Below are 26,523 nucleotides of genomic sequence, written 5' to 3'. Positions count from 1 at the left end.
AATTTTTATGTGTGTATTAGAATGTTAAAAGCACTGTAGTAACAAGCCCTGAGTTTTAAATAAAATATAAGTACTGAATCCTCTATTAGGAATGGCGTAGCGGAGCCTGAAAGGCTCACTCTAAAAATTAAGGACCACTAGCCATAAACTCAAATAAAACACCGGGAGCTGGGAATACCAGAGGGATTAGCAACAGTAGCACTGCACATACAAGTTCCAGTGATAACGGATGAGGGATTCAACCAATACAAATCTGATTTGTAAGTTACACGTGTCTGTGCATGGGGCCGATTGAGCAGTGAGGCCTTCAAGACCCTGGGGAAATAGGTACAGCACAAAAGAGGAGATGCTACATAAAGGTACCTAAAAATGTCCTGCCTGCTCTGCAAATGGAGCCCACAGTGGAGTTCCCTAGCAGACTGGAGCCACCGTGCCCACTTGATGGACTGCAAGCCCCTCTGGGTTTACCAGTTTAGGACTGAAACTAGCACATTCATGTTTATACAGCAATGTAAGAACATGCACTGCAGCTGAAGCTTCTGGTGCACTGTGGGGCAAGTGGTTGAAGTGATTCTCTTCCCCGTGCCCCAGAGCTTACTGACATCCAGTGCAGAAGTTGCTCCTGAATCAGTTGGGCAACTTGCAAATTTTACTCTCAGGGCAACTCTCACCTGTTCGATGCATATTAGAGCCGTATCTGCACAGAACCTAGGAATTTAACTTCATTTTTAAAACAGACTGTAAGTTGTCCAGAGTATGTACTGGTTTTACAAGGCAACTCTCCCATCCTACCCTTTCCCTGTCACTTATCCCTTTGCAAAGGAAGCACTAGAAGTGCACCACTCTGATCTAATGGACTTCCATCTCCATTTCATGCACAACCTCCATCTCTGTAACAAACACAAACCAAAAATTTAAACATCACGATTCCCAGGAATACGTATCAAATGCTACACATGGACTGATACCATCGATAACTGTTCTAACCCAGTATTAATCAACAAAGAAAGAACAGCAGACAAAATATGCTACAATAAGCAGAAAATTAATTACTCCAAAAATGAGTAGAAAGAAGCAAATACTACTGTGCATTCCTTCTGTTCCTTCTGTTAAAATTTTAATGACACTTTCCAAATGTTTAAAACATTAAAAAAAAAATAGGAAATGTGGAAGGCTATAATCTACATACTTTTCTTTTAGGGCTCTTTAACAAATCTTCTAAGGAGTCCCAGAGATGTTAGCTAAGCCATTATACGTAATGAATCTTGGCATAAAAGAACAGCACAGCAGCAGCTACACATGAAGCAGCATGTACAATAAATTATCTCAAATGCAAACCAAATTCCCCTTGTTTATCATGTATATAAAGCACCAGTGCTCAAGATTCCCTCCAGAAGTGCCGGACTGCGTGTAATATTACTCATGGCATAACAAGGTCTCGTTCTGTCATCGCAATTGCATCTTTCCTCAGATGATGAAGTGCAGACATGTGGAGATGGAAAGGCTGTCCAAAGAAATAAAAATATCAACAGGTAGACAGTAGATTAGATGATCTTCCCTATGCTGAAGTACAAGGTTATGCATCCTCTTCCCAGTGCGATGGTGAACTGGATCTCATCCAGCTCAGGGAGGAGAGCTCCCTGCACCAGGAGAGAGGTGAAACCAATGTTATTTGAGAAATGTATGGCTCTGCAGCCATCAGCTCTGCTGCCCCGAGGTGCTCAGAGCAACACACTTGGGCTGCACGTTACCCTTCTGATGGCTGAAGAGTTAATGAGAAGCACTGAGTGTGAAACGCATCATCAGAATGGGATCTCCTCTGTAGTCAGTTTGATATCACGAAGAAAATGGAAGCATCTCTTTATCAGCTTAATGTAGAGTGAAAACGATAATTAATTGAAAGCTCTCAGAGGTTTGAAATTTTGGAAACGATTCCAAGAGAGAGAGAAGAAAGTTGCTGAAATGTATGGGCTATCTATTGCATCTTTCCGCAACACGTCACATCCACGAGCAGAGCCATGATTTGTGCTTTGCTGAGAGAAAAAACAGTCAGTCATTATTGTGCACGTTAATAAGTACAGTGTATCCAGCTCCTCGTATCTGACATCTGCTTGCACGATCACGTGTAGATGACAACCTGCTGTCATTTTAATTAGTCAAATTTGAGCATCTACGGCAACCTTTCTGTTACCATATACCTGCTTTTTTGAAAATAATTCTTCAGTACAGATACTGCCAAGCAACAAATAAGAACACACAAAATGCTAAATATTTTCACAAGACCCACCTTGTTTGGGTACGTGTTACCCCTCGCAGCTGAAAGATCCTGTGAGAATTTGTGTATCAGCCATGTTAGTTTTCAGCGGCGGGATTTGTACATAGCAGCGAGCCTCTGGATCTTGTTAGCTCAGGGCAAAAAGTCATGCTTTGGAGCAGTTGCCCCAGCAGGAGGATAAAAGATGATGGTTGGTAATTACATCAGTTTTGCACTGTTGAGCAGATGTTCTTGCAGATAGATTTTGGCTGGCATTTACAGAACATCACCAGTGAATCTCATGATAGCACTGGAGGAATGCTGCTACAAGTGGATGGAGCTGCACGCCTGTAATAAAAAGATTACAAACAGAGGAAATAAATGGAAAGAAGAAAGAAGAAGAAAGTGCTTCAGGAGCTGAACTGCTTCAGAAACTGTTTTTCATTTCTAATTTAAAAGAATAATAATTGAAAAAATAGATTTACTCCTGAGCAACCTGAATATGGCCCAGGAGATTAATTTAGACCTTAGTTTAATATGGGGATTAAGGAATATGTGGTCCCAGTTTTCAATATCCAGATAGGATATAGTAGCCTGTACAGGGCCACAGAACGGTGGAAGGAGAATGAGGGCTGGACAGCAGCAAAGCAATACAAAGCTAAGCCTATTCCTTACCTACACATGGCTGGCAGCAGTTTGAAGAAAAAGGGACAGTGGGCAGAAATACACGGTAAATTTTCCTAGGAACATAACTTGGCTTGTCTCCTGTGACTGACTTTATGGTGGATAGAAAAAAAATATGGTGGGGAAAAAAGACAGTGCTTACCTCTTCGTAGCTTGTTCCAAATGTGTAAAAATATGAAATAATTATTAACTGATGTTACTTATTTCTTGGGAAGGAGTAGCATAATTTCCTTCAATAGATGACTGGAAAATGTCTTGCCCAAACCCACCCAGCAACTCAGTGGCAAAAGAAGCATAACTGTGTGTCAAGACCTTGGAGTCTCAATGCTTCTTATCTCTAGTTAGGTTTCTGGATAGGATCCTCCTTAGGTGTTAAGCTTGATGTAAAAGGCAGAAAGGTGAAAACATGCCACAGCCTGTGAAATCCTGTGTATTTCTGCCAACAAGAGCTCTTGAAGACCGAACACATTTTTACATCAGCCAAGTCAATGTGTTACTTTCTGCAATTTTTTGTACATTGAGAGGTGAAAATGCATCACAACTGGAGGCAATCTACTGATTTAACCATACTTTGGGCTGTCAGCATGTCTGTTAATTGAAGGATTTATTGACAAGAAGTGCTTTAAAAACAGAGCATTTACAATTAGATTAGAATCCATTCCCCTTCATTTTACCTATCTACAGGAATGCTGACTTTCAGATTCTTCTCTTCCTTGTGCTGGCTGGCGGATGCTAAAAAAAGCCACAAACCTGTCCCTATTGGCAGGCACCAGTCTGTGGAGCAGATCTGTGCTCCCTGCTCATCCCTTCCCTAGCCAGGAATTGGGCTCTACACAGTGTCAGGTAAAGTTTCCTGTGCAGTGCCAAGGGTGTCTGAAGTAAAAGACACTGTGCTGCTACCATATGCTTTTTGTGAGCCTCAGGGCTCACGGTGGGACTACACTGATGCAGAGAGCTCTACAAGGAGAAAACAAGCAGACCGTCAGCATCCCTGAGCTGATAGCACTGATCAGATGTCCACTGCCACCTACTAGCTGCACCCTATGACTGCAACTCCCTTCGCCTTGACTCTCTGAGGTAGGTATGCAGGTATCACCTGTGGCACTCAGAAGTCTAAAGATTTTAGCGTTCCTCTCATGGCAACAGGAAGGCTGGAAGACACTTGTCATGTATTTCTAAGCACAGCCATGGAGGAAAGCAACCTTTAGTATCAATGCCCATGATAAATATTTGTCCCAGCAGCTGGAAGAAAACAGAAAAGGTTTGCTCCACAGTTTATACTCTTGTATTAATCACTTTTTTTCCTATCATGTTGGAATTCTCCATCTAGAGCATAGGTTAAACATTCTCCAGAATGGATAGTAGTTATTACCATATATGATATAAAAACAAATCTAGAGATTTGCATGGGTGCTGTCTTAATCTGCTGTGATTTCCTCATGGTCTCTTTCATTCATAGGCAATTACAACTCCTTTTAATCTTGTTTCTTTTCAACTCTGTTCAAGTGCATTGAGATACAAGCTAAATCAATACTGTTTTGTTTTTATTCCTGGGAATCTACAGTCTGAAAAGAGAGCAAAAGTCTGGCAGTAACTGTGCCATACTGAAAGGTACCCCAAGAAAACAAGAGGGTAAAGAACCAAAAAGAAAAGGACAAAGAGGAGATGAAGATTGCTTGTTCTGAAAAGAAAAAAATCAGATCATCTTTGTTACACTGTGATCCAAAGAAATGTCTTAAGTATGTTCATGACCTTTTTTGAAGAAATAGTGCTTGATATACCATACCATCACCTATATTTGCAATAAATCAAACGACAGAAAAACAAATGTCACTTATTAGAACGTTGAGGTTTACTGTTCAAGTGATTAACTGAGAATCATTTGTATGATTAAATGCTGGAAAATAATTTGCTTTCACTCTGAACCTATAGCATAGATCTCATTACACAGAAGTGCTGCATATTAGTTGAAGCAAATTAACATTCAAAGACTTTCTGGAGTGGCTGCTAATCACAGGCTGTTAATTACTGTCATTACATTCGACTGCTGAGGAGACTAACCACAGAATCATTCTCATGATCTTGGTATTTGAAAGTGATCTTCGCCAATAAAAACACGTCAGACATACAGAAATTGCAAATTGCTGAATTTGCTGATGCAGTTGAAAATTCCGCTGACTATAAGTACCCGTCTAGTGATAGATGCATTCTTGACACAGTTTCAGTGTTTGGACTTAGGAAATAATGAGTATCAATGTCCTAGCAGGGGAATATGCAAAGATGAAGGAGCCCTTTGTATCCTTAATTAAGGAAAGTACTAGCAGAGCTCGTTCACAGATAAGTGACTGTACATAATAATCATGTATTTATGTGGGGGACTGTTATGCTATATTACTGTAGCAGCAATTAGATTTTCACAAAGCAGTTTTAATAAAAGACATACTTACATAATAAATAAACAACTAATTTCCGTGGCAGATCAATTACACACTGCTTTAAGTGGTCACCATTCTAAGTGAAACCTATAGAGACAGATTTGTACAAATGCAAATATACGGCTACATGCTTACAAATGAACGTATTATTTACTTGTAAACCAGGGACATACACATGTGAATTTCAGTAAAGATACCTCTGTGAAAAGCAGGCTGATCTATAATTTGCTAGAAAGAAAGATCCAAGCTTCCTTTGCCTGAGAGACTTGGTAGACCAACCTAGAAATAATATCACCAAGAGAGAGGAAAGGACTCTCTTGAAAATATCAGTGCCCCACTCAGATACCTGTAACCTGAAGACGTGAGACCATGCCCATGAGGTCTTCCAGTGTCTTTTCTTGGCTGGGCTGCTACAGATCAAGATAAGAGCTTTACTATAAAAAGTGAAGGGAGAGTCCAGATCCATTTCCATCTGTATGATGTGAGAAAATAGACATTATTATGCTCTCTGTAATAACAATTTGCCTACAGAATTTAGAACTAATATATGATCTATACAGTTTTTTTCACATACCTAAATTGTGTTCAAAGCATTAATATTCTATAGAAAAGACTTATTACTGCTAATATTTTTTAACAAAACTGTGGTTCAACTCTTTTTTAATGAATGGGAATTCAAAAACTCAATTGCATTTCAGAGAAATGCAGCTTGTTGTTGGATGTTATCAGCAACCTTCACAGGATGGGGTACATTGGGAACAAAGGCTTATGAAAATGCATGCCAAGCAGCATATGTATTCAGCAAGTCCTTCACACTAAATGGATGTTCTGTATTGTCCATGTCCTGCTGATGGACAAATACAGGTTATGATCCAAATCCTGCCCTTGGATGTGTACATGCAGCAGCTCCTGTTGTGCCTTAATTAAATAAACACCATTTATTTTAGTTGAAGCCAGTGAGGTAACTTCAGACCACATGTTCAGTTTAGCTGACACAGATGACGCTACCTATAACATAAAAGTTATTAAAATAGCAAAAAGATACGAGAACACAAAAGGTACTTGTAGATACCTTTTTTTCTTCAAATGCCTTATAAACTGAGGATTAGCCGTGACATTAATTCACACAAAGGTCAATGATTAGACAGTACATATTAAGGAAGTATATGTTGAGAATATGTACTTACTATACTCATATGAAGTGACACTACTGAGCGAAGGGCTAAATTCAGAATCCCTCAGGAAGTTCAGATGAGCTGTCCCTGGAAAAGATGCAAAGGTGGTAATGTCATTCCATTGGAATTACTACAGACTTGAACAGTAGCTCTCAACTGTCAGACTTTTGGGGCTTACATCACAGACACAGCATTGCCTTCACTAAATAATAATAATGGAAAACTCTCTGAAAAATGATATGTTTTTCTGTATTTGTTTGTTTCCCTTAGGTTCACTGGAATGGCACTTTTAAGGTCCAGTAAGTCACAATTAAGGGGTTAAAAATATTGATTGCATCCTTGGACAAAAGTGAAATAGTTTAAAGTGAAGTTTTTCCCATTCTCAGGCTGCTCTATCTACTAAATTTATTTCTGTGAGCTTATTTGTAACTTGCCATTAGGTTTCAAAGGCAACAGCCTAGGCATCTGTGGCAAGAAGTCATACATGGCAAGCCCAAGACCTTTAGCATTTCACATGAAAATAGGTGATGTTTAAACAACCTCTTTCACTCTCTTTTCACCTTCTTGAGATCTCCTACAAACCTCATCCTGAAGTGTGTTGGGAAGGAAGAACTTCCCACCTGCTGAGTTTTCTCCCAGTTTACAACACAACGGACTGCGAGAGGCCTTCACAGCTCTGGCACTGCCTTTCCATCTCAGCATTTCCTGTATTTCAACCATGGATGAAGACCTGTAAAAATTACAAGATGTTGAAAGTTGCTGCTCTTGGTCGTCTCTGATATTTGTCTCTCCTGAAGAAGAGACGTACACAGCCAAGCCTATTGGCTGTCTGCATCTGCATTTCTTTCCTAATATTTGAACTTCCTTCATACAAATGAAGAGAAAGATCTTTTTCTGCCTTCTAACCAGATATTACTTACTCTGCACTTGGCTTTTCATTTCCCCATCACAGGAGTAACTATAGCATTTATTAGGAGAGATAGTACTCAAAAATTTATTTGCACATCCTCTGTTCATAGCATTTGCATTCTTTTGTTATTGCTAGCAGGCAAACGATCAAGCTGTGTTAGTTAATACTTGTGGACTCACATGATCTGAACTACCTCCTGAGACTTTCTGCTACCACAGAAGATGGCATTCCAGACACCTGAGCTGTCCTGGCTGTGTTTTTCAGCGATAGGTGCCTGTGGCTATTTCTCCTGCCTCACTCCCTCTTGAGAAGCGAGTTACCTGTAGCCCCTCTTACTGCTGTACCTGTTTCTGAGCATCCAATGGATGTGTCAGGCTGGCTCTGCACCTGGAGGCTCAAGCCAGCCTCCTTCTGTTCCTGACTGCCTTCAGCCAGACCACCACCTGTGAGCAAAGGGGTGGCACCAGGGATTCCATATATAACTGTCATGAGATAGTCTCATCAAAATGACCCATTGCTCCTCAGACAAGGTGTAAATTCAATCCTAGCCATTTCACAACTAAAACAGGCTGTAAATTCTGACAGACCTCGATGTAGGGCACATGCTCCAGACATGGCCAAGAGGAAGGACTTCCTGGCTTAGCAATCACAGCAAGGAAAATGGAGCTTTCTCTGGGGGGATTTATACCCTTGAAGCAGGTTAAGACCTGTGACTCTCATTCACTACAGTGGATGAAGAAGAAATATTATGAACAAAGGAAGGGCTTCAACCTTTGACAAGAAGCACAGGTAACTATGTGAAAAATCTTCAAAGATTAAAAAGAATTTTATCACAGAGAGAAAATTTACATATCTGTGGAGAAATAAAATGAAAATGCACTCACATCACTACTTGAAATGCTTATTAGAACAAGAGCCTCAAGTGTCCAACTCCCTCAACTACACAATCCTAGCTTTCTACAGTTCACCTGGTTCCCATCTTCCTGCCTCATGTTGTGCAAGGCTTACCCTCACTGAAATCTACTGGGGGCAATGGACCTTCTTTTGAAACTACTGTGGTGAAGCATGCTCAACCAGACTGGCACACAACACTCCACCTGGTACTCAACCTGACTGGCTGCCATGACATTTAGAAGAAAATAATCTTGCTGTCCTTTAGATCCATCCCTTATATTAATGGATATTTTGTCTGCTACCATAGTGTTAAATATAATCGACTATTCTATTATTTTAATGTGCAAACTTGGGAATTTTCTTCTTAAATACCGAATTGTGTATTATTGAAATGTCCAGCAGCTTAACTGGAAATTATAGCAGAGTGTTTCAAGCTTTTGAAAGGTACAGAACATGAAATATATTTTCATGTGTTAAATTGTTTCTTGATCTCGTTGGAGTCTCCATTAGAGTAGTCTCCTCACAGAGTTCAAGCAATTAAACACTATTTCTCTCTGCATAACAGTAAGTAATATGTCTTTTCGGTTAAATGTGATTTCTGTGTGATGTAGTTATACAGATTGTTCTCAGTAATAAATCTGCTCCTGCATAATTGATTAAATAACCCTTTGCTAGTTCATCTAGGTAAAATATGTTCGGGTATTTTTTGTTAGAGTAGATGACCTTGGAGAATGGATGCCAGAAGGAAGGTATCAGTACGACAGCTGAACGTTCATACAGAAGGGATCTGCCTGGTGTAATCCTTCAATTGCAAACAAAATCCTGCCTGCAAAACATGGAGGTCTTGCCCAAGATAGGCTCTCAGCAAGTCCCTGGATAGAGCAGTTAGGGACTACAGAGCAGGCAGTCAGCCACAGTCATGCACTAAACACTTTGGCCAGCTCAGAGCGCTTTCTGAGCATGCAAATCAATGACAATTAAAGTGGATTATGAAAAAGCAATAGCAGATAGTTAAGTCTTTATGGGATTTAAGCGAGCTAAAGATGCAGGGCCAGAATCTTCCTGCATTCATATTGGTTGGAGATGATAGCTCTAAACGAGGCTTATTCTCTCATTTCCAGGGGATCTCAGGTCTGTTCCTGACAGAAGATCACCGTAATAACTGGGAGGGTGTTTAGGCTATTACAACTTCTTTGTTACTGTGGTTGCAACTCAACTACCCACACTGAGATATGACATATTACTGTGGCAACTCTTCTGACTTTTGAGGATAGGTTGAGTCAGATTTAATGTGCCCTTGGTTAGCCGTTTCTGAGAATGATTTTACAAGAATCTGAAAGCCACAAGCACTGCCTGAAGGCACAAAGTAGGTTAAAACAAACATCCACCTATGACTACTTTATCTCCAAAGGCTCTTATTCTTTAAGAAGAGAGTATAAGATATATGCAGAACCATTTTTCTTCAGATATATTAACCTACATTCCTGTAATCAGCTCGTTATGGACTTGCTGTATGGAGCGTTTCTCTGGATCACTGCATTTAATCTCTACCAAATTGCTCAAGTATCTATGAATTTGTCTAATCATTTTTAAAACTCATATATAATTTTGGCCTCCAGGATATCCTGTGTCAGTGAGTTCCTTGGGATGATGGGGCTCAGCCAGCGCAAAGGATCTGACCCACTGACTTGAAGTGAACTGGCTTGAAATCAAACCACAAGAACAATGACAATCTTAGGCAACCCATCATATATTAGCTGTGTATTTGAAGTAGGTAACATGCATAAGGAGCTAAAATTAGCCAGACTGTTTGCAGACAGTTTCCAGCACAAGATTTATAAGTACATTTTAGGAAGTTAGAGAAATGAGTTTTCACATTTATGAATGAACGCAACTGTGCAAAGCCACATATAAAAGCAAATAGAGTTAAAGGTTCCCTGCTGCAACATGGCAAAATTAGTGAAGTGCTTTCAGCACAGAAATAATGAACGTGCTGTGTGCTCTTGGCTGCAGGGAGAATTCTGGTTCTGGAGGTCTGCACATGCTGCAAGTGCTTAAAAAATATCATAGGGAAAAGAATTGTAATTTACCAGCTAGCGATTATTTTAAAGCAAAAAAAAGGTCTGAGGTGTTCCATAAAGATACTGCAAGAAATCTTGAGAGTGACAGAGGAGGCAACATCTGAAGAGATTACTGTGAGAGATTAAGAACTTCAAAATAAATCAAATCCTCAGCCAGATATTTGGACTCAACAGTGTCTTTCCAAACATAAGTCTAGAAACTGAAATAGCAGAAATAACCTATAAGTCACACAGATGTAAGGAAGGGGCTGTTACTTCTGCCTGCTGCAGTCAATAACTACTCCCTCTTATCAGCGATCAAATTATTTAGCAATGCAAATAGTGACATTAGGGAACAACATCACTAGATGGATGCTGAGTTCACTAACAGCTACATCGTTTTCCACTGGTACATAGCATTACAAGCCTGAGAAAGCATTGTGCTACAAAAGGAAAACTGGATCTGATGTTTTCTTGTGTGCAGTTGAAGCATTTAATCTCTGAGACAAAAACTTTAAGAAAGAACCAACATCATATCAAACCAGTGTGAGCACTGAACTATAGAGTAGGGACCAGAGTTACATTCACTGTATCTCAGTACAGAACTATCAGAAACTGATGCCAGGAGAACTCAGAAATCAAATGGAGCACGGGGACTCGAGCACACTATTTTATGGCACATGATTGCCCCAAGTGAGTACTTTATATAAGCAAGGATCTCCAGAAGCTAGCAATCTACCTCAGTATCACAAGAAAAGCATGTTGTGTATGAAAATGAGAGAAAGACCTTTGCTGTTAAGAAGGAGCACAGGTTCCTAAATCACCCAGTCTTCAGAGCTGAGTGACAATGGCACTGAACTATGGCAGCAGCTAGGAATGGTGGGAAATGGAAAAGCCAAAGCAGGGGACAAAGGCAAATGAAAGTTTAGAGGATGCAGCAACAGTTTGTCAATATCTCTGTCAACTTCTCAAGATGCAATTCTTCATCTTCATAATGAGAAGCAACCTCAAAGCATGGCATTTTCTCTGTGGTGGGCTCACTCTTTCTCCCCAAATACTTCAGCGACCCTTCGTTTGTCACTGGAAAGCTACCAATCTGTCAGTCACAACCTCTGATGTCTCACCAGTAATTCTTCCTCTCGCTTTCCAAAAGCAATTGCTGCCTTCACACCACTCGCAGCAAATCAATCTGCACTCTGTGCAACTCACCAGCTGCTTCCACCTCCCCAGCTCAGCTCCTCCTCCCAGGCCACCCCTCCATTGGCTGTGATGGCTTTGGGGGACCCTGTCAGTGATGCTCTGCCCTCAGGCTCTCTGGAGGAGCTTAATAAAGCCCTCTCCCATTCACTGTGATCCAAACAATCCAATGGGACACCTGAACAACTTCAAAGCCCATGTGAAGATGACATTTCAAAGCCTACAGCAAGTATTTGTATGACAGATGCCTCACAGCTCAGAAATCTCCTTCACCACGCAGTGCAATAATAGCATTTTCATGTAATTATTGAAAGCAATTCCATATGGTTTTGCTGCCCGCAGAGCGCAGCAAACCCCACGCTGCCTGGAGATAAGCTGGTCTAGCCCTTGCTCACTGCCATGCTCTGTGGTCACCTCAAGCAGGGAAGAGAACTTGGCTCACCTCACTTTCCCTGCTGTTTTCCCTTCATTTTCACTCATCTCTGCAAGCCGATGTGCTAGGTGGAGCAGCACTCCCCCCTACATACAGGACAGCTTAACCCAACGGACCGATGTCAGGGCTGCCTAATTGGAGACCGAATCCACATCACAGAGACAGGAAGAACCTGTACGGCCACAAAGGTTGTGATGGCACAGCTCAATCCCACAGCTCCAGACAGCAGCCCATGGGTATTCCCTGGGACCCCCAGGGGCAGCACTGGACCTGCCTTCTTGCAGCGTGCCAGCACACATATGTGAGTGAAGGGACAGCAGCAGGAAGGTATGAGCGAGTTCTGTGCTCCTTGTTAAATCCAATGCACATTTAGAGCAATATTCATCTTCTTACTAAAGAAGATGATTTTTACAAAGGTTTGCATCTTTGGAAATATGCAAGAAAGAAATACGTGAGAAAGATCCATTCTACTTGGAGCTACGGGCCTGCAATGCCAAGCGGGTAAAGGCTTTCTGCTCAGAGCAGTATTTTTTCTGTGGCTGTGTGCTGCTGGAATGTTTATCTTTGCTCGAGTTGCCCGGCTATCGCAGAGCTACTTGAAATGATTCATGGGTCTGACAGATGTCTGGTACAGCTGGATGTGTCCTTGATTATCCCAAAAGTCTGGACAACGCTGTCATTCACCATTGCCCAAATTATCTCTGTATTGACTGCAGAAGCCTCTGTGACAGTACCGTAATGGCTAATTACCCAGGATACCTTTGATACTTACTTTATAACGGTTTAGGAGAGTTTAAAAAAAAAAAAAAAGGAGAGAGAAAAAAAGAAAGAATTGGAGCAAAATCATACCGATAAAAGTTATACCCTTAAATGTTTGAAAACAACATATACCTTAGCCTACATGAGAATATGCTGTATAGGCTAATTAAATCCAAGCTTTCCATTTAAAATGGACAGCAAAAGGGATAAAGAGGAAAATGTAAAGAATCCTGACAATGATAAATCGTGGACAATAGAAGGAGCTATTAGCCAGGAGAGAATTGTATGTAGAACATTCTTGTAGGAAAAAATGAAAAGAAGATGAGCAGCCATTTGCCTGCTTTATACTATGCTGGGAAAAAACATTTTTGCATAGCAGATAACAAAGGGTAGCTTGGGCAGTGATGCTAAATATGTATATGGCTATCTCATGAAACTGTCCATAAGGAGCTTTGAAAGCAGAAATCTCCCTTCCTCTCGTTATCAATTATTGCATTTTGAAAAATATAGTTTCTGCAAAGTAGAAATATTTTAAGAAAAGGAGTGCAGGAAGGTAGGATACAAAAATCTCATTTCAGTGAAGATGAGGTGTTCCCAGGGGAGCAGAAGAGCACAAGCAAAGCCTTTTTCAACAAGCAGCATGGTAGTTAGCCACATCTTGCCCAAGTCTACCAGAGTGCAACTCTGCTCTTAAATGCAAGACTTACTAAGATATTCCTGACTTCCTAGGACTTACCCTACTTTAATTTCCCCTCACACCCTTCCAATCAACCTAGCACTCAAAGCCATATTGCTGATTGATCGTTCTTCAGGCCAACTCAGACATTGTGGTTTTTCACACAGTTCAACAAAATATCAGACATTTAGAAGAGAAGTGCCATGTCACCCTATCCACTGAAGGGCTGCGGGAGGGAGATGCGATGTGCTGACCTGAAGGAAGCCCAGGTCAGCAAGTTAGACTTGCTCAACAGACAAACAAGCTCTTAACGGCAACTCCTGTGGAAAATTATGGCAAATCCCTCATATATAGAGATCTCTCTCTCTTTTTCTCTTCACAACTCAACCTAGATCCAGATGGGAAAAACACATCCCCCTTTTTCCCCTACGTTTCAAACATTTCAGAAATTATCCCAAAACCATAATGGCAGTTGCTCCCATGAAGTCAGGGATGAAATTTCCATTAATTTTAGCAGAGTGAGGATTTACCATGTTCTAGTTCAGCCCTACATGCCAAGTACACTGAACAAGAAAGAGCCACACCGGTGCCTTTGCAATGGGGAACAGAGAATTCAGTCCCAGTACCAAACTAGAACTTGGTGACCCTAATGCCTCTGCTTTACGCTACCTTAATGATATCAGAACCAAAAAAACAGAACCTTGGCAATTGAAATACTTAGTGAATGTCATCTTTTCTTTGTTCAGCAAGTTCGTCAAAGAGTTTATGATTATTGCAGGTATATTTCATATGAAGTCATTCACTAAAACATACCTCTATACATGAAAAAAATGGCATGTAGAACATTTACTATTTAAAATACCAGATCTATTCATTCTTCTTACTTGGATAGCAGATCACCTGCTTTGATGGAACAATTTTTACAATTAGAGTTCTGCTACTCCTACTCAAATTTCAAAAAATGTTCTTTTGTGACTCAATTTACTTAGCTCTAGTTAAGGCAGAAGCATGTCTATTCGTCAGTCTGCTTGAATAACTGTAAAAATAAAGAAAAAAAATGAATTTAAGTTTAGAATTGGAGGAAATAACAACAAAACAATATTGGGAAAGAATACCATAGGTAGTTCTAGTTCTGTAAAAGGAAAATAGCCCATAATGAATATGGAATAAAACTGGGACAAGTCTTCTAGTCCCATTGTTCAAGCTTTGGAGACTCAGAAGAAACCAGGGTTGAGTAAATTAAATTTCCAATTCTTGCAGTTTGAACTAAATCCTGACTACTGCAAAATCTTACAAAAGTAAGTTTGTTGTAATGCAGGAAAAATATTTGGTAGTCTAAACCTACTGATAGTGTGCAGTAAGTTACATGCCAGTGAAGGACCTGACAATATATACTTGAAAGTAAGGGTTAGAAAGGTTTGGCTAGGATTAGAGTCTAATCCAAACAATTATTAGTGTTGATTTGTTTCTGCCAAATCAGTACTCAGACAATGAGGTTTCTAAAAGACTGCTTGGTTCCCCTCTGCTGTCTGTGGTATCTGGTGCATCAATAGACACATATCTGCATTAAACCAAGAGCTGCCTTCAGCCATTTCACAAGAGGCCCCAGTCTGTGCGTACCCAGGGCGGTTGGGTTGGTAGGCAGACAGGCTGGAGGTGTGCCAGCTGTGAAGCTACTTTAGCCCACAGGTAATTTCAGTCTGAGTTTGGTACTGGCAGCCTGGATATGCACGTGCTGTCTATAGCATGCTCATTTCTTTCAGCCATTGGTTTGGATTCAACTTAGGTTCTAGTCTAAGTTCTAGTCTAGAAACTAGTCCATGTGCAAGAAAGGTTCTCATAATAAAAACAAAGACCTGCCAAGAAGACATCTTTTTCCTCTTTCCATTAGTTCAAATATAAATTTGCAGCGTATCAATACATTGGAGTTAAACAGAGGGGCTAAATGTGTAAATGAAAACTATCAGGGAAACAATACACAAAAATTCAAGTACTGCTGACTGCTAGAAATACAGACTCTTTCCCAAGCTGAGAGATCAGAAACAGATTAATTTCTGATATTTGCTCTGATACCACCTAGCTAAACAACCAATGGATGATGCTGAGAACAGGAGGAAAATAGCAGAAAATGTATATATATATAAAGATATTTGATGACTTAATGGTGCCTCAGATTTCAGCTGTGACTCCCTCGATGTTTTTAGAACAGTCAAATTGCCTGGTATAATGGTCACTTAATTTGGGGTTACACATACCTCATATCACGGTGTGTGAGACAAGACGCTGTCTTGCAAGCTGTCCTTGAACAGAACATGTCGGATCAAGGCATTGGCTGTCGGTGTCTTGATGTGGAAATGCAGAGGCTGCATCTGAAAATATGAAAGTGTTTCTGGAAATCTTCTGACAAGGTTTAAATTTAAAAATAAAACAACAACAAAAAACACTTGTACTTTATGCAATTCATAAAAAGGTTCAAGCACTTAAATGAGAAATACTCATGGTCTAAAATAGTGATTTCCTCACATGATTGAGCTGCAGATTTTTGACACTGCTTTGTAAGGGGTAAGTTAGGGCCACAGGATGCAGTTTTCTGTTGGGGGCCCAGCATTCCTTCATCCCAAGAGTGTGAAGTCTTTGAGTCTCAATCTGCCTGCTGGTCCCTCCTGGGGGTGCTAAATCCCCTTTGCCTGAGAAGCACCTGTGGCCACAACTGGGGTTGGAGGGACGAGGAGAGGCTGGCACAGAACAGCATCCTGTACATCCTCAGCCCTTGAGCTCACTCTTGGTCATATACGTGCCAGTGGGGTAGAGGAGCTGAGACACCTCCATAGCAGGTACTGCTCCTCATGTTTCAGTACCTCTGCTTTTTGCTTTATGTTATTGCTTATATTCAGGATGGATTTGGTTGTTAAACTCCATGCCACCCATACTGAGGAAGAAGTGCTTGACAGAATCACCAGCCAAGTATCCAAGGAGAGCATGGTCTCTGCTCTGACTCTGTTTTCCTGCTGAATTCTTGAGCCAAGGTTTTGAAGAGACAACATGCTTTAACTTTTTGAACCTCAAGCATTTCAGATGGGTTTTCAAGTGAAGGTCCACAACACTTTCTAAGGAGATTGTGTTCAGAGCCCCCAAACTCCTCTCTAGAAACCTAGACCTCAAGAAAGGAGCAGTGTGATCCAGATTTTGGACACAACAATCATCACTGTTTTCACTATTTCAGGTAATGACATCAACACAACATCTCAGTAGTCCCAGCTCTGAGCAGAATCTTTCTCTAAAAAACCCTCATCGCCCTCATTGCCCTGTGAACTGCCAACATCAACATATTCCCCCTCTTACCTTGTGTCCCATTGCAGATAATGGAGCTAATTGTTGTGCCACAGTCGCTGAAGGCTGAGAAGGAAGGCAGATTGGAATGCATGACAGGCTGTACGTGTAGCCAAAATAATTCATATCTCCAGCAGCTTCTATTTCAAGAAAACAGAAAAGAGGGAAAACGTTTTGAAAATGAGCAAGAACCCGAGCTCTGCAAGGAAGCACCATGCCCTGGTCACATCCCATGGCAGCGGCTGGAGCCGAGTGGTGTGAAATTTCGTCTGTGCTTCCTGCAAAAAAGATGCGGAATGCGAACCGCAGTGCCTGAATTTGCTCTGCAATAATGCAGGAGATCAGAAATGTTAATTTTAATAAAATCTTCCCTTAGTATGCAGGAAATACACTGCTCACCTATGACTTAAAGCTTCATTACAATTTTAATATCTTAAGTATTTAGCAAAGATATCTGCATTGAAAAGTATATAATGTTTGTCAGTATTGAACCCTAGCAAACGTGCCTTTGCTGCTCATCAATTCTGAAGACTATTTTTCCTAACATAATAGGAAAGGTCCTTTTCAATGAGCACTGCACTGGTTTTGTTTGCTCAGAACATTCATTTTTTCCCCTATTTGCTTCTGAAAGCTCTTCTGTGAAGGGCAAAAATAAAATTCTGTATGGAAAACGTTCACAGGTCCCCACATATCTCAGTACTACAGCCTCTAACAAGATCGCTGCAACTTTCTTAATAGCTGTCAGACATTTACAATTCCGATGATTAAAAGTTGCAAATATAAACTTCGCCACATGATATTTTCCAATAATGCAAACAGCCCTAGCAGCAAGGGTAACATGAAATTCAAAGGAGACTTTGATTACATCTAATCTGGTAAAGAAATGAAATCATAAGCGTGCTTATTTCTTCCTACAAGCAAAGAAAGCGAAATAATACATCAAATCCCTGAGTAAGCAGTCACAAAAGACCTTTAAATAACTCAACTTTCTACCATATTTTATTATCCTTTCCTAGCTTTATAGCATTATCTGCTACAGAAATGCAAGGAGATTTGTAAAACACTATAGCATTTAAGTCATTACATTTTATAGCTAATTTCTAATGTGGATTTGATTTTTTACGAGCACAAAAAGAATCTAATTTGCATTAGTGACAGTAACTAGAGAAATTTAACACCTGGCACTGGTTGTACCAGAAATTGAATATTAGCTACTGGGGTGCTAAAAAGCACATTCATATCTTCAAGGGGGATTTTTCATTTATTTATGCTGTACTCTCATGTTTATCATTACGAAAGTGTTCTTACATCATGATGGAGGAAAACTCTCAGGGATGTAAAAATACTGTGCACTCGATAAAGGCAGTTTGCTGCAGCAGCAACAGCAAAATGAATCATTTATACACTAAAGAACGTACAAACCCAGGAATAAATCTCCAATGAGATATTAAATTAGAACAGCAGCAACGTACGGACAATTCATTTTCGCTAGTGAGTTTTATTTATTTATTTTTCTGTAGATGCTACTGCATCCTTGGAGCAAAGCATTAAACCCAAATTAAGCCCCTATTTAAAAAGCAAAGCAGACAAAAAAAAAAAAAAAAAGAAAAAACAACAAAAAACCACCAAACAAACAACAAAAAGCCCACGACCCATAGCTGACATGAAAAAGAACCACGTTTCTACACGAGCAATCCACATATTCATAAAGTGTGGAAAATTAGGAGCTGTGAAATAGGCAAAGCTGCTGTAAAATGATATGGGAAGTGACATTTTACATAGCCAGCTACAATTAACACATTGATGGCATTTTGCTGGGCTCCTTGCAGTGATAATGCTGTTGTCAAATGTGTTTAGTGCACCAAATCTCCTGGAGCCTTCAGCTAGGCAGCAAGCTTTTGACAGATTGAAGGTTCGGAGATAGGCTATCATGACAGATGGAAACTGGCACCGATGTTCAGCTTTCGCCGATCACAGGGGACCTGCCCCCCTTATTCTTCAGGGCTCAGCTCTGCAACCTTCCCCCTTCTGATGAAAGCAGGGGATGGCATTGTTAAATAGTGCATCTGTGTGAGTTAGACTACTCTGATGAAAGCATAAGGCAGACGCTCTGTGAAGCAAAAGACAGCCTCTGCTCTAACTGCATTTTAGATAGGCTTGGGGAAGGCTCAAGGGAGCTGGGATAAAACTTTGGTAAATTTCAGACAAAAAGAAAAAGCCCACACTAGCCATTAAACGTTACTTCTTTGAGATCTGCATTCCGAGGCTGGGGGAGCCCACACTACAGCTGCCACCAGCTATTGTGCCAGGCTCTCCGTAGGACCCTCTATTATTGTTTTGGTCATTTAGGGAGAAGGGTTGCTAAAAAGCAAACATCACAGAAGCCCATCCAAATAGGAGGTGCAGAGGAAGGGCGGGAAGCAGCGTGAGAGCCAGGCTGTGTGCTGTGCACCTCCAGCTCGCTCCGAGGCTAATTCAATTATTAGGAGAGGTTGTTCTTGCAACTGGTCTGGATTCTGGGATGCAATGTTAAAACCGGGGTGGGAGCTTGTGTTATTGAGCTTTACACAGCTGGGCATAAACAGGCAGATAATACAGTTAATTAACCTTTCACCTCCCCACACCTTTTGAAGGAAGGCGTTTGTTATTTTTTGTAATCAGCCTCGGGATATTTCAAAGGCTCTTGTCCCGACTATATTTGCTTCTTCCTATCCCTGACAAATTCCTGTTTGATTTCTTTAAACTGGGCTGTAGAGCCTTCTTTTTGCTGTCTTAATCTTCAATTCCGCTCTTGCTGATGTAGTATTTGGAGCAGCATACTGCAGCCCATTTGAGGTATGATAATCAGCTGATTAGCTAGTGAAGTCGTTTTCCCTGAGGCTCTTTTGTGTGCAAAATCCTCACACTCAATTGACATGTGGACATCATAAAGCTGATGAAATGCAATTGTAATGAACAAGAGGGAGAGGCATCTGCAGCAGTGTAAATGAAAGACCTTTCCCTCTCGACATGCTAATTCAGAAAATCTGCTCTTAACTTGTACTCCCTCCGGATCCCAGTGGATGTGAATCTCCATGAATGCATATTCAAAACAGTGTATTAGCCTCAGTAGCAAGTGAAATTCGAGCCTGGATGGACCAGTTCTAATTTCAAGACAGATTATGCTGCATCAAACGTAGTAATGATTTGACAGTTCATTTGTGACGAGAGTCCCGCAGTCAAGGTTTAATGCGCGGACAGGCGCAGGTGTGCTGCAAGCACCAACACCATGCAAAGGCTGCTGCTTACAAAGCCCCACACATGAGGAAAGGTGAAACGTGGTTAAGAAACTGATACCGCCGTCTTTAAATATTCTCCAGCCATACCTTTCTTACCATGTCCTCAAGCTCTGGTGAGAAGGGACCAGGGAGGGCAGCCCCGTGTGTGCCATGGCTGGTCCAAACCAGCTCCTGGATAGAACCATGTAGGAAACATGACCACAGGATGTTTTGGCCTCCTAACCATGCCTCCTGAGGTTTGTTTGTTTGTTTGTTTTTGTTTTTTATTCCTCTGTATGACATTTTGTTAAGGCAAGGAAAGAAATTTAAACCCATATATTCCTGTTGGTTGTACATATTTAAGTAAAACTCATCTCTGGAGCCTGGAAATTCTAGAAACAATATCAAAGGCACTCTCATTAGTTAAAAATGCATGCAATAATTTAAGCATAAAATAAAATAGTCATACACATATAGCCTTGGCTACAGAGAGGTTTAAGTGCTAATTAGCTGACGTTCTGGGAGCCCACAGTCTCCACCCGAGCTCAAGAAGAGTTGTCGCTTGACAGATCGTCACATCATCCAATACATCTTGTGCTGTAGGACAGCAGATTGAACCTTAAAGAGGCTGTCCCTCAGCTCCCCCACCTTCCCACACGGTGACTACAGGTGCAATACACGTGCACAAGGAGGGGCAGGGGGCAGGTTTTCCTTCAGAAAGATCTAATCTAAATCCAATGCACATCAGACATGACAGGCTGCTGGTGCCCATACTATGAGAAATGCTTGCTGCAACAGAGGTGAAAAGCACCCTGACCCCAACAGCCCTTCCACTGCAAATGTTTGGTTGTGGTTTTACACCTGTCTACTCTCAGTAAGATGAAACACATCTTCTATTTGCATGGACAAGTCCTATAAAGATTCTGTGCACAGTTCCAGATCTTAAGTTCTCTTCCACTTTACATTTCACAAGAACATGGCTAAAAGAGCTATGAAACTTCCTTGCACTAAGAGTTCCTACTCTTCGAAAATTCACCATGACTACCTCAGCTACACCCTAAATATCTGAAATAGATGCTGGTTGATCAGAAGCCTCTCAAAAACATTTTCCCTGTCATGTCTCTGAACAGACTGAGCTACAAGACATCCTGCTATTTTCTATGCTTTTTCTTTTCTCCAAGTTACTTGGAGATGGGGGGATAAGATGAACATATTAGCATTCTCACTGCTCTATTTGCTTTCCTGTTTTATCCTCTAAAGAGGAAAGATAGGGTAGGAGGTTTGGCAAGCCATGTAACTTGTAAAATCCTGAATGTTTAGGGAGATCTTGTACTTTAATTTACCAGGAGCTGTTCAGAGAAGGGTGGTTTCTCTCAGCTGACCCCCAGTTGCCTTGGCTGGTTTTATTATGACCAGCTGGCTGGTATCAAAGCTCCAGCACACTTATTCTAAGACCTGGGCTCTGCATGAGCTGAGTGATTGTGTAATTGTCTTTGCATTACAAGGTGGCAAAGCTACCATCTGTGATGGACCGGGGAGAAGCCAAAGTCCTTGCTAACAAGTCTAGATCTGGGGACTTTATAGACATAAACCTGCTGCAGGAAATGACCAGCCCCCAACTCAAGGACATGAGCCATTCTCATCTCTTGGAAGGAGGGTTGTGTTGGAATGTTTTCATGTTTCTTTAAAACCACCAAAAATAACACATGGAAGAAAAACGTTACTGGGAGAAGTTATTATGAACCTTCTTGGCTTACAAGAGAGTTGTAATAACATAAATGAAGTAGCAGATTAATTTGTATAACCTTAATTTCTTACTTAGAGTTCAATTTCACTAAAATTGGGATATTATGAAGCCTTTAAGGTACTAAAGTAACAGTGAACAACAGTTATTGCAAGCTGACTATCCAAGACCATAAACATCATAGATGTTGGTCAGACCCACACTCAGATCATAATTGTATATATATATATATATATCAGAATTTTTAGAAGTTTCCTCTCCCTTCCCAACACAATATGTACATTGTAGAAATAATCATGGCTTGGATGTCACCTAGTTCCTCTCCCCAATGTATTTTGAGTGATGAGGGAGGTAAGGGAAGGTAGAAGCCTATAGAATAATATTTCCAATGTAGTTTTTACTTACAGATTCCACCAGCAGTGGTTTAAAATCAAGCCGTTCTTTTCTTCCTGGCCTCTGCTGCACGTGTTTACTGAGGCTTAGAAAGAAAACTTTCATTTTCTGTTGCCATCATCTGGAAGAGTAAATATGAAGTCATTAATTACAAAACCTAGAATCACTGTAAACATCAAAGTCTGTTCAGGTAATAAATATCATTCATGCTGTATGTCATAAGTTTTGTTTATAGATAGTACTCTCTTCAAACCTACTTAAACATAATGTGAACAGGCATAACACCTAATAAGTTACCACAAGAAGATCAGGTCCTGGTCAACTGTGGCTTCAAAAATCATGGGGTTATGCCTGTGATGTTCAACTTTTTCTTTTTTTTTTTTTTTTTTTTTTCCTTTCTTCATTTTTCCAAGAATGCTTCAAGCCAGTTTGGCAATCCTTAAAAGGTTAATGAGTACTATCTGCTACAGAATGCCAAACTGATTTAATTCAGAAAATGAGAAAACATCCCTAAAACGTAATCAGCTGTCACTTCAAAAAAATGACATACAACAAGATATGGATGTTTTACATTTTGTTTCCCATTCTAAGGTATCTGAAGAAAATGTCAGGTGATCCCCACCAAGACGCGTCTCCCTTCGAAATTACTTAGCTACAGCCTTGGTCCTTGTTTTCTCAGACGATGCCAGCCTCTCTTACTTTGCACATCTCTTGTTGAGTGCCATCTTTAATGTGCCCCAGCATTTCTCCAGCATCTCAGGTTGATCTGATTGCCGCAGTGCCCCAGGCTCACCTGCAGGATATCTGCAACACAAGGAATTAGGACAGAGCAGAAGGATCCGGCTGCTTGAGTACATCCATGTGAAACTGGAGCAAGCCTTTCTGTTCTTCCACAGAAATGGGGAAAAAAAAAAAAAAAAAAGAGACTGGGTACTTGGGTCAGAGCAGTAGGGAGCAGATAGCACCTCTGTTCCATACAACTCACAAACCCAGAAGCCACTGTCCACCTTTTTTAACATGATGGACCAATTGAAAATGCTGTTCTCCATCACAGGTCTTCCCTTTTTGAGGGTGTATTTATGCACTTCTGGAAAATTATTCATGCCCACATGCACTACAGATCTTCAGGATGCTTCACTCTCTTCTTTCTTTACCAACAGTTGCCACAGTTTGATTTTGGCACATTTCACAGTACTAGCAAGTCTTGGGAAGAGTTGCAGAAATGACTTGGACTTTTTGAGTTGAAAGGCTAACTAACTTTACAATGTTAACAGTATCAAGATCATAAATTAAATTAATATAAGCTCCAGCAAGAAGTGACGCATTTTACAAGAGCAAGACTCCACTCTGCATTGTACTGTGGTTGAATAGATTTCATCTACATTATCAACAGAATTTTGTAAGTTTTTCTTCCTGGTTGTATTTAATGTGTGTCACTGCTGCCGTTGGCAGAAGGACCCCCTTCTTGCTTGATCTCCAAGTGCACAGAAAGAGTACAATGTGTTTCTTCTTGGTGGTTAACATAAAAAACCTTTCATATATTCTGCATGTATCAAGAATGCTGTAAACTTTAAATTGGGCAATCTGTAATTAACTATGTTTTTAAGAGTTTGTAGGCAATTTCAGAGCAGGGCCCTACCATATTAACAGTTTCACAAGGAGGAAGCAGAATTTAAACAGAGGAAACAAACACAAACATGTTCTTTATTTGATGGCAATGAAATTCATTTGAAAAAAAGTGGGATTGCAGTAAAACCTTTTTTTTTTTTTTTTTTCAAAAAAAATTTTGAGTGACAGATTCCTATGGACAATATCTAATTAACTAAACAATTAATTAAAATAGCAAATCCCCAAGTAAATTATTTACAGATATTTCTCAGTAAACTGTCACTAAAAACATACTTACTCTATTGTTAACGCATCTCTAATCTACATTAAGTCTATTCTATTCCAGAGCAATGACTGTTTCCTTAATAGTTTTCTATGTAAAAATAGAGAGAAAGCAACCAAGCTACATAGACCTCAGTCAGACTCCTGGAATTTGGAGGTAAGCACCACTTGCCACTAGCTGAGAGGTTTTCCTACAGTACAAAGAACAACTATAAAGTGCTTTTGCTCTGAGTTACTGCAGAGAAATCCTGTTGTTGTTTATATTTCCTCAAGAAACGTACCTTGCTAAGCTATAGAATACCTCCTAAGGCTCTGCACCCCAGCTTGGTGCCAGTGCAGTCTGTGATGCCCATGGAAGTCCTGGGAGAGATCTTACAGCTCCCCTCTGTCCAAGAAGCCAGAAGCTGGTGGGGCTGGTGCACATCTGGTGTTCCCGCTCTCCATGGGGTCTCTCAGGCATACAGTTAGCAGTGGTCTGTGCCGCTTTAAAACAGCATTTCTGCTGCAATATAAAAGTAGTTACATTATTGAATAGCTTACTCTGCAACAGCTTGCTGGCTGGCAATAATCGTTTTCTAATGAATCGGCTGATGCTTTGTTCAGGATCAACATCTCCTCATCCCATCACACTGGGAATGGGGGCACAATGGTGAAACACATCAGCGCCCACCAATACCACAGAGGTCCTGGGTCAGGCGATCGACAGGAGGGCTCCTGTCTCTCTTGTTTTCCATCACTTTGTTAATGTCTTTATTGATATAGTACTTAAGATTTGTCATTAGCTTGCACATATTCCTAAATCCTCTCTCTTCTGCAGATTAGAGTACCATGCCAGCAGTAGGAAACAAAACATTGCTTTTCCAATCAGGCAGAAATGTTTAAAAATTATTTCACAGTATTGCTTAATACAAATCTGTTGACTGGGGACAGTACTTCAGATCATGAGGAAATTGCACACTTAGGCAAGGACATGCATATTTCTGAGGGATTTCAAAGTGATTTACAATCACCCATTTCAACAATGACCAGAAATGATGAAGACAGACCACAAAGAGAGGTGAAGAGTGATGGCAAGAGGCTGTGCCAGCTCCCATAGCCCCCCTTCATCCATCCCAGGCTGCTAAGCCCTCCCCATGGTGCCAGGACTATTTGCAGTTTGGTTGCCCAACTCTAATTTAGCCATACAACTTAAAATCATAGGATCGTGAAGGTTGGAAAGGATCTCTAAGATCTTCTAGTCCAACTACCAAGCCATTATTATGATGCACACTAACCATGTTCTTCTTTCAATACAACGCCTGGAGATTTGTGTTTAGTACTTACCTGAAATTTAGAGATGCATCTAGGTGGATGAAACGGGATATAGGTGAAAAAGCAAAAAGAGAGGCTGATAGACAGGAAATGTTTCAAACTAAGTTAGCATTTCATTCAAGTAATTTCTTCTCCCATTTACCTGGCCTGGACAAAACTTCATTTTGCTAAGATTTTAGAAATCATTCAAAGTGTTTCTTATCTGTGCCACCAAAGTCAGTGAACAGCCAAGGAAACAGATGTGCTTTCCTTCCTCCTCTAGTGGCTTAGGGAATCAAAGCCAAGAGTACTACCAGTGCCAAGCCACTATCTTCTGCAGGCTGGGTAGACAGGGATTCATCTGAGAGGGTCGTTTCTAACGTGATAATTTAATCTGGGTTCTTCACCATTTCTTCTTTGCCTCCCTAAAAACTTCAACTCATCTCAATCATACCTTCTGTAATTGTGTTGAAAACTGCTGTTGCTCTGTTTTCACAGGTAGTTTTCATGTTTTTGATATACTGTCAGTAAAAGCTGAAGAAGGGAAGGTAGGTCACTGCCTCACCTGCAGGGAGTCATCCAGATGTGGACCTGGACTCCAGGTGCTGCAATGCAACCCATGTATGATGGCAGCAAACTCTTCACATTCCAATAATTGGATGAGCACACTTAACCAGGCTAAAATCTAATTATGCCTTTTGTTTTGCAGTACAAACCACAAAACCAAGGAGGAATCCTACCACTCCGACAAACAAATGTGTAATAACTTGCTTAGAAACCCCCAGCTTATTTCTGGCCTTCTATGATGAAGAACTGTCCAGACTCTCACGTTATTAATCACAGACCCAGAAGTTGCTGACTACCATCTGAACGTCTCTGCAGTTTAACAGACCCAAAACTACTCTCTGCCATCTTGGCTGCTCTCCTTATGTGAACCTCAGTATCGGACCCCTTTGACCTACACCTCTAATAAGGAAGCACTGCTTTCTCCCAATGCTGTTGCTGCTGGTGAATAGCTCCACAAAGACAACAACAATGGAAAATGCTTCCTGCAGTTTTGTTTTTGATGCAATGAACCACTATCTTGATGTATTCTTATTCTCTGGCCTAAAATATCATTATGTGCTCTGTAGTGTTTGCTT

The 26,523-nt window shown here is 40.7% G+C and overlaps 1 long non-coding RNA gene across 10 annotated transcripts in view; it reads right to left on the bottom strand.

The window, feature by feature from the left end:
• Nucleotides 1-26,305, bottom strand: part of LOC101750880 — a 39,800-nt gene extending 13,495 nt beyond the window's left edge. For 2 of the 10 annotated variants that reach the window (XR_005861733.2, XR_005861734.2), the window contains exons 1-7: nucleotides 24,373-26,305; nucleotides 22,850-23,005; nucleotides 22,214-22,322; nucleotides 16,820-16,947; nucleotides 15,733-15,846; nucleotides 7,169-7,278; nucleotides 2,288-6,635 (exon numbers count right to left, since the gene is read on the bottom strand). This is a non-coding gene — a long non-coding RNA (uncharacterized LOC101750880). Of the gene's footprint in view, nucleotides 1-2,287; nucleotides 6,636-7,130; nucleotides 7,279-15,732; nucleotides 15,847-16,819; nucleotides 16,948-22,213; nucleotides 22,323-22,849; nucleotides 23,092-24,372 lie in introns of those variants that run through there. The other 8 variants (XR_005861742.2, XR_005861739.2, XR_005861741.2 and 5 more) reach the window with 8 other exon arrangements.
• Between the last annotated feature and the right edge of the window lie 218 nt (nucleotides 26,306-26,523).

The sequence above is a fragment of the Gallus gallus genome, chromosome 7, assembly GCF_016699485.2.
Source record: "Gallus gallus isolate bGalGal1 chromosome 7, bGalGal1.mat.broiler.GRCg7b, whole genome shotgun sequence".
In the NCBI taxonomy this organism is placed as follows: Eukaryota; Metazoa; Chordata; class Aves; order Galliformes; family Phasianidae; genus Gallus; species Gallus gallus.
Note: the sequence above shows the minus strand (reverse complement) of the source record. Positions and strands in the feature narration are given on the sequence as shown.